At 37.1% G+C, this 5,751-nt stretch overlaps 1 protein-coding gene across 1 annotated transcript in view; it reads left to right on the top strand.

The window, feature by feature from the left end:
- Nucleotides 1-1,239: 1,239 nt before the first annotated feature.
- Nucleotides 1,240-5,751, top strand: part of LOC107554748 (gastrula zinc finger protein XlCGF57.1-like) — a 26,724-nt gene continuing 22,212 nt past the window's right edge. Inside the window, exon 1 of the mRNA XM_016237347.1 lies at nt 1,240-1,246. The gene's annotated coding sequence lies outside the window, so the exon portion shown is untranslated. The remainder of the gene's footprint in view (nt 1,247-5,751) is intronic.

The raw sequence follows: 5,751 nt of genomic DNA, 5'->3' as shown, positions 1-5,751 counted from the left end.
CGAACTATCTTCTACACTTTCTAATTTGTCATCGGCGCTGACTGACATGACTGCTCGAGTAGAAGAAACCGAGGAAGCTGTGCAGGCTCATGAAGGCCGTATTGAATCCCTCGAGAGGCTAAATGCAAAGATGGCTGCTGAGACGGCTCTCATACAGGCAAAGCTGGAGGATCTGGAATCGCGTTCTCGCAGGCATAATATCCGCATAATAGGAATCAAAGAGAAGCTATAAAATGGCAAGCCCTCCGAGTTCGTCAGCTCATTGCTTCCAGAGTTGCTTGGACATGATAACTTTGATAAACCGATCCAGATCGACATGGCTCACAGAAGCGCGAGGCCAGCCGCTGGCAATAGACCGCGAGCTATTATTGCTAGACTGCAAGTGAATCTCCAAGTGAAAGAGCTTGTGCTACGCCTAGCAAGACAGAAGGCTCCTCTTCGTTTTAAAGGTGACATTTAAAATCCAGACTTGACTTCTGGAACGATGAAGAAGCGGCAGGACTTTAACGACGTAAGGAATAAATGCAAGGAAAGAAACATAAGATGCGGCTTCAAATTCCCGGCAAAATTCATAGTGACGGTAGGAGAGGAAACTAAAGCTTTCGAAATGTCTTCCGATGCTGAAAAGTTTCTGATGACCACAGTCCCAAACTGGAAATCTACGAGGGAAGAGCAAGGCGATCATAGTGGAACTAATAATGCGTCTGTATAAGAGGTGATTTGCTCTACCGAGGCTTGGCACAGAGAGGAAACCTAAGGTTCAGAATATGGACATGATTGTTAAAGACTATATATCATTAAAAAAGCGGACAGTTTATTGAAGTGTTGCGGAGGAGTGTAGGTGGCTAATACATTATACAGTCACCGGTAAGGTTTTTGTTTTTTTCTCGTGAATGGGGGGGAGTGGAGCTAAGTTTTAAAGTTCCCTCTCTGGAAGCATAGGGTGGGAGGGAGGGAAACCTTGTGTGGGTGTTCTGTTGGTTGTGTCTACAAGTTCTAAAGAAGGTCCAAATGTTCCTGTTTTGGTTATGGTACGGTTTCATAATTATTATTTTTTTTAATAATAAATAAATGTCAACTGATACTTACAGTAAAGATCACAGTGGTAGACTGGGCAATATTAGGCTTATCAGTTGGAATGTTAGGGGAATCAATAGCCCTGTAAAGCGTGGAAAGTTTCTTTCACATCTCAAAACTTTAAAAGCTGATATAGGTTTTATTCAAGAAACACATCTGAAGAAGGGAAGTGAAAATAGATTAAAATCGATATATGTATTTTAATCTACGTCGACTATGCAATGTTTTATATTCAAATCATAAAGAAGAAGCTGCAGTCATTTCATTGGATGCACAAAGGGCATTTGACCAAGTAGAATGGGGATATATGATGTCGGTCCTTCAGAAATTTGGTTTCAGCCACGTGTTTAGAGAGTGGATAAAAACAATATATTCCTGTCCAAAAGCCTCAGTAGTGACTAATCATAATATTTCAGCTCCTTTCTCAATTTATAGAGGGACAAGACAAGGCTGCCCGCTGTCTCCATTTCTTTTCGCAGTTGCGATAGAGCCCTTGGCTGCATACATTCGGCAACAGGCAGATATCCAACCAATAACGATAGGTGGCCTCCCACAACATATTTCACTCTACGCAGACGATATACTTTTGTTTATTAAAAATCCTAGTAAGTCTATTCCACATCTCCTCACTTCAATTACAAGATTCAGGAATATATCAGGTTTTACGGTTAACTGAGAAAAAAGTGACTTGATGACTATTGTGCCCAACACTTGTAAGCAGTATATAAGATCCACCCCGTTCAAGATACCCACAACATATTTCACTCTACACAGACGATATACTTTTGTTTATTAAAAATCCTAGTAAGTCTATTCCACATCTCCTCACTTCAATTACAAGATTCGGGAATATATCACGTTTTACTGTTAACTGGGAAAAAAGTGAATTGATGACTATTTTGCCCAACACTTGTAAGCAGTATATAAGATCCACCCCGTTCAAGATAGCAGAAAACTTTTTTACTTATCTTGGTGTCATAATAACTAAAAAACCAAAAGACCTTCTAAGAGCCAATTGGCAAAAGAGGATTGATCAATTAAAAAATAATATAGACTATTGGAGAACATTGCCAATTTCAATGGTAGGTAAAATTAATGCAGTAAAGATGATGAGCCTACCAAGATTCCTCCACCTATTTCAGTCTATCCCTTCATGTATACCACAATCCTGTTTTAAACAACTAGACAAGATCATTTTTCAGTTTTTATGGAATTATAAAACAGCAAGAATTAAAAAACAACACTTTTTTAAATCTAAGGAGAAAGGGGGATTTGGGTTACCTTTCTTTAAAGCATATTATTGGGCAGCACACTTGAAAAAAAAAAGTAAATAAAGCAATTAAGCCATTTTGCCTGTCAAAAAAAAATTGCAATTAATGTTCCAAAGATGAACAAAGATCTTACAGGTTTGGAACGACATGTGGGTTAGTAATTAATAACAGAATTTTCATTTTTTTAGTTGAACTATCCCTTTAAATCAGGGGTGTCAAACTCAGTTCCTGGAGGGCCGCAGCCCTGCAGAGTTTAGTTCCAACCCTGCTCCAAACACACATACCTTGTAGTTTTCAAATAAGTCTGAATGACTTGATTAGCTGGATCAGGTGTGTTTAATTAGAGTTGAATCTAAACTCTGCAGGGCTGTTGCTCTCCAGGAACTGAGATTGACACCCCTGCTTTAACCGATACTGTGGCATATGTAGTCCATTCTATAGAGACTGTCTGTTCCCGAATTCTGAGGACAAATAGTTTGTTTACCAAGGGATCTAAACACATTCTGATTGTGATTAAACCAGATATTAGCAAAAATAAGCACAAATAGGGGCAACGGCAGCTATGATGCTTGGCCTGTAATGAGGTCACAAAACACTTGCCTTCCTCATAATGTTTGGGACTCACGCACAATCTTTTAGTTTAAATTAGATTAAATTATACATTTTTAGACAAGTATTCACATAACACATCTCATAACCTTGCACTCCAATTATATGTGATGAAATAAATCATCTTTTGTCTGAAATAATATGAACAGCAGCAATGCTAATCTTTCTCCGTTTGCTTTCCTGTTTCTATCTCAGGATGTCCATTCCAAGGTTACTAGAGATTACGCCAGCTCCAGATTGGATCCAGCCTCATTTGTGAAGACTTCAGCTGACGCCAACACTCACAAAGACTTCAGATGTTGGCAACTGTACATGGACACACAAAACTGACAAATATTATCCTTATATTGCCTTTAATGGCAAGTTTGACCATTTTCAACCCACTTTGTATTATTGCAATGTTTCTTTTATCTGTAAATGAACAATATTTACTCTTTCTCTGAGTTATGTGCACCGATATGTCCCCTTTTATTTGTAAGCAACACTCCGCAGGATGACGCAAAATGAAATGACGAGTTTTGACAAAATGGCAAAAAAAAAATTTGCAGCATCAAAATGACAAAATCTGTGTTTTGTGTCATGCAGCAGAATTTTGCTGACAAATAAAACTGGGTATCTCTGAGAAAGAATAAACATTGTTCTTTTACATATATTACCCAAAATGAAATGACGAGTTTTGACAAAATGGCAAAAAAAAATTTTGCAGCATCAAAATGACAAAACCTGTGTTTTGTGTCATGCAGCAGAATTTTGCTGACAAATAAACTCGGTATCTCTGAGAAAGAATAAACATTGTTCTTTTACATATATTACCAACATTGTAACAGTACAAAGTGGATTGAAAATGGTTGAACATACCCTTTAATAATATCGAAAGATCTTGTTTAACTGAACACGACTAGAGACTTTAGTAAGATTTTATCAGAAAAGATTTTAGAATTTGTATCATATAATTGAAAACATTTTAACTGCTGTACTTATTGTTTGTCAGTTTTTGCCATGAAGATAGAAATCGATAAGTATTAGTACTGAACACATGACTTCTATTACTTTTGAGCTGCTGGCATACTTTGTTGCCAGAAGATGCTCTTCCCCCAATGAGTCTCACTCAGTCACTTCTGGCTGATTTAAGGATATTTTTTAAATTGTAACCTTGAAAGCATGCATTTTCTGTAAACCTACTTTTAATTAAGTATTGTGAAAGGTGCTCATACTTATACAACAGTTAACCATGATTTACTATGGTAAAACTGTAGCAACCATGTGTAGTAACCAATGTTTTTTTGTTTGTTTTTAAGTTCATACCATGGTTTTGATGCCATGGGTCTACTATGGTTATATTGTAGTAATACTACAGTAAAACTGTGGTAACCATGACTATAGTAACCATAGTTTTTGAAATCATGGTAAATTTTGTAGTTACTACGGTTTTACTTCAAATGCTGTAGCCTAATAATGGTTATTTTTGTACTTACAATGGTTTTACTGCATAGTTAAACCATGTTTACTGTAGTAAAACTATGGTTGATTTTGTTTTTACTATGGTTTTACTGCAAATGCTGTAGCCTAATAATGGTTATTTTTGTACTTGCAATGGTTTTACAGCAACAGTCATAGTTAAACCATGTTTACTGTAGTAAAACTATGGTTGATTTTGTTTTTACTAATGTATTTGATAGTTAAGATGACTACAAATTCAGGTTTTCGTCAGTTCGGTCACCTCCGTCAGTTGAATATTTTGATAAAATTTCATTATGATATTTTATATTTGTTGTGGAATTGTCGGTCACATGTGAAAGTGTAGTCTGTCTGCTAACACGAGAATGTGTTTTGAAATGGTAAAAACATCTTGAATGCTGTTAAAGATAAAGCTGAAATTGTGTTACACAGTCCAAGCTAAAAAAAGCAAATTTTGTTAAAAAAGAGAAAAGTTGGGAGGTTGTATCAAAGCATATCTCAGTAGCTTAGTACATATAAGATACATAAATGTAGTTTCATTTGTCAGAGTACAAGGTTTTATTTTTTCAATTTTGCACCATTTTGTCCCACTTCTCAAGAATGACTAAGCTGCATCGTCCCAACATCGGCCGGAGAGCATTTGCGATCAGAGGCCGACGTCGCGGCGACATCTTCCCTATTAGCAAACGCTCCCTGAGCGACGTCGTACCGATGAAATTTTGTATTTCGACATCGGCCCAACGTATGTGTGCTGTCCGGGTATTCTGTGTCAGCTGCGTCACGCATAAAGTCGTTATTTTTGTTTTAAATTAAAAAAATTGTTATTCAAATTCTGAATGAACTAGCCAAGAAAGCGCGCTTTGCGCTCCCTATAATAATTATAAAGCTGTCATTCATTTCAGGTTATCGCGATCTCACAAAAATCCGTTATAATCAATGAGGCTTGACCATAGGAGGAGTTTAGAGAGACTGAATCTTAGAACTGCTTCGAACAATCGTTTGAGAATTGTTGGAAAGTATCTGTATGCAATGAATATAACGTTAAACATTCAGTATTAACGCCTGTATAGCTGGTGTGCGCGAGCTGATAAACAAATCACGCTGAGTGGATTGAGTGCGCGAGCTTGTCGAGTGAATATCCCTTTCTCACAGACATCACTGGAAAATTTGTAGTTTGGTCGGATATGTAAAAAACAAGTAAAACAATGCACAAGTTACTTAACGGTAGGGAGAGAGAGCGAGAGCGCGCGCACTTCTGTTGTGTGATCTTTGATGTTCACTCACTTAGCACGCATCATTTGGATTAAAACTAAATCGTAAAAATAAGACCATTTAT

The sequence above is a fragment of the Sinocyclocheilus grahami genome, unplaced genomic scaffold (genome assembly GCF_001515645.1).
Source record: "Sinocyclocheilus grahami isolate Dianchi unplaced genomic scaffold, SAMN03320097.WGS_v1.1 scaffold512.1, whole genome shotgun sequence".
Taxonomy (NCBI): Eukaryota; Metazoa; Chordata; class Actinopteri; order Cypriniformes; family Cyprinidae; genus Sinocyclocheilus; species Sinocyclocheilus grahami.
The sequence above is the reverse complement of the archived record's forward strand: the minus strand, read 5'-3'. Positions and strand labels throughout refer to the sequence as shown.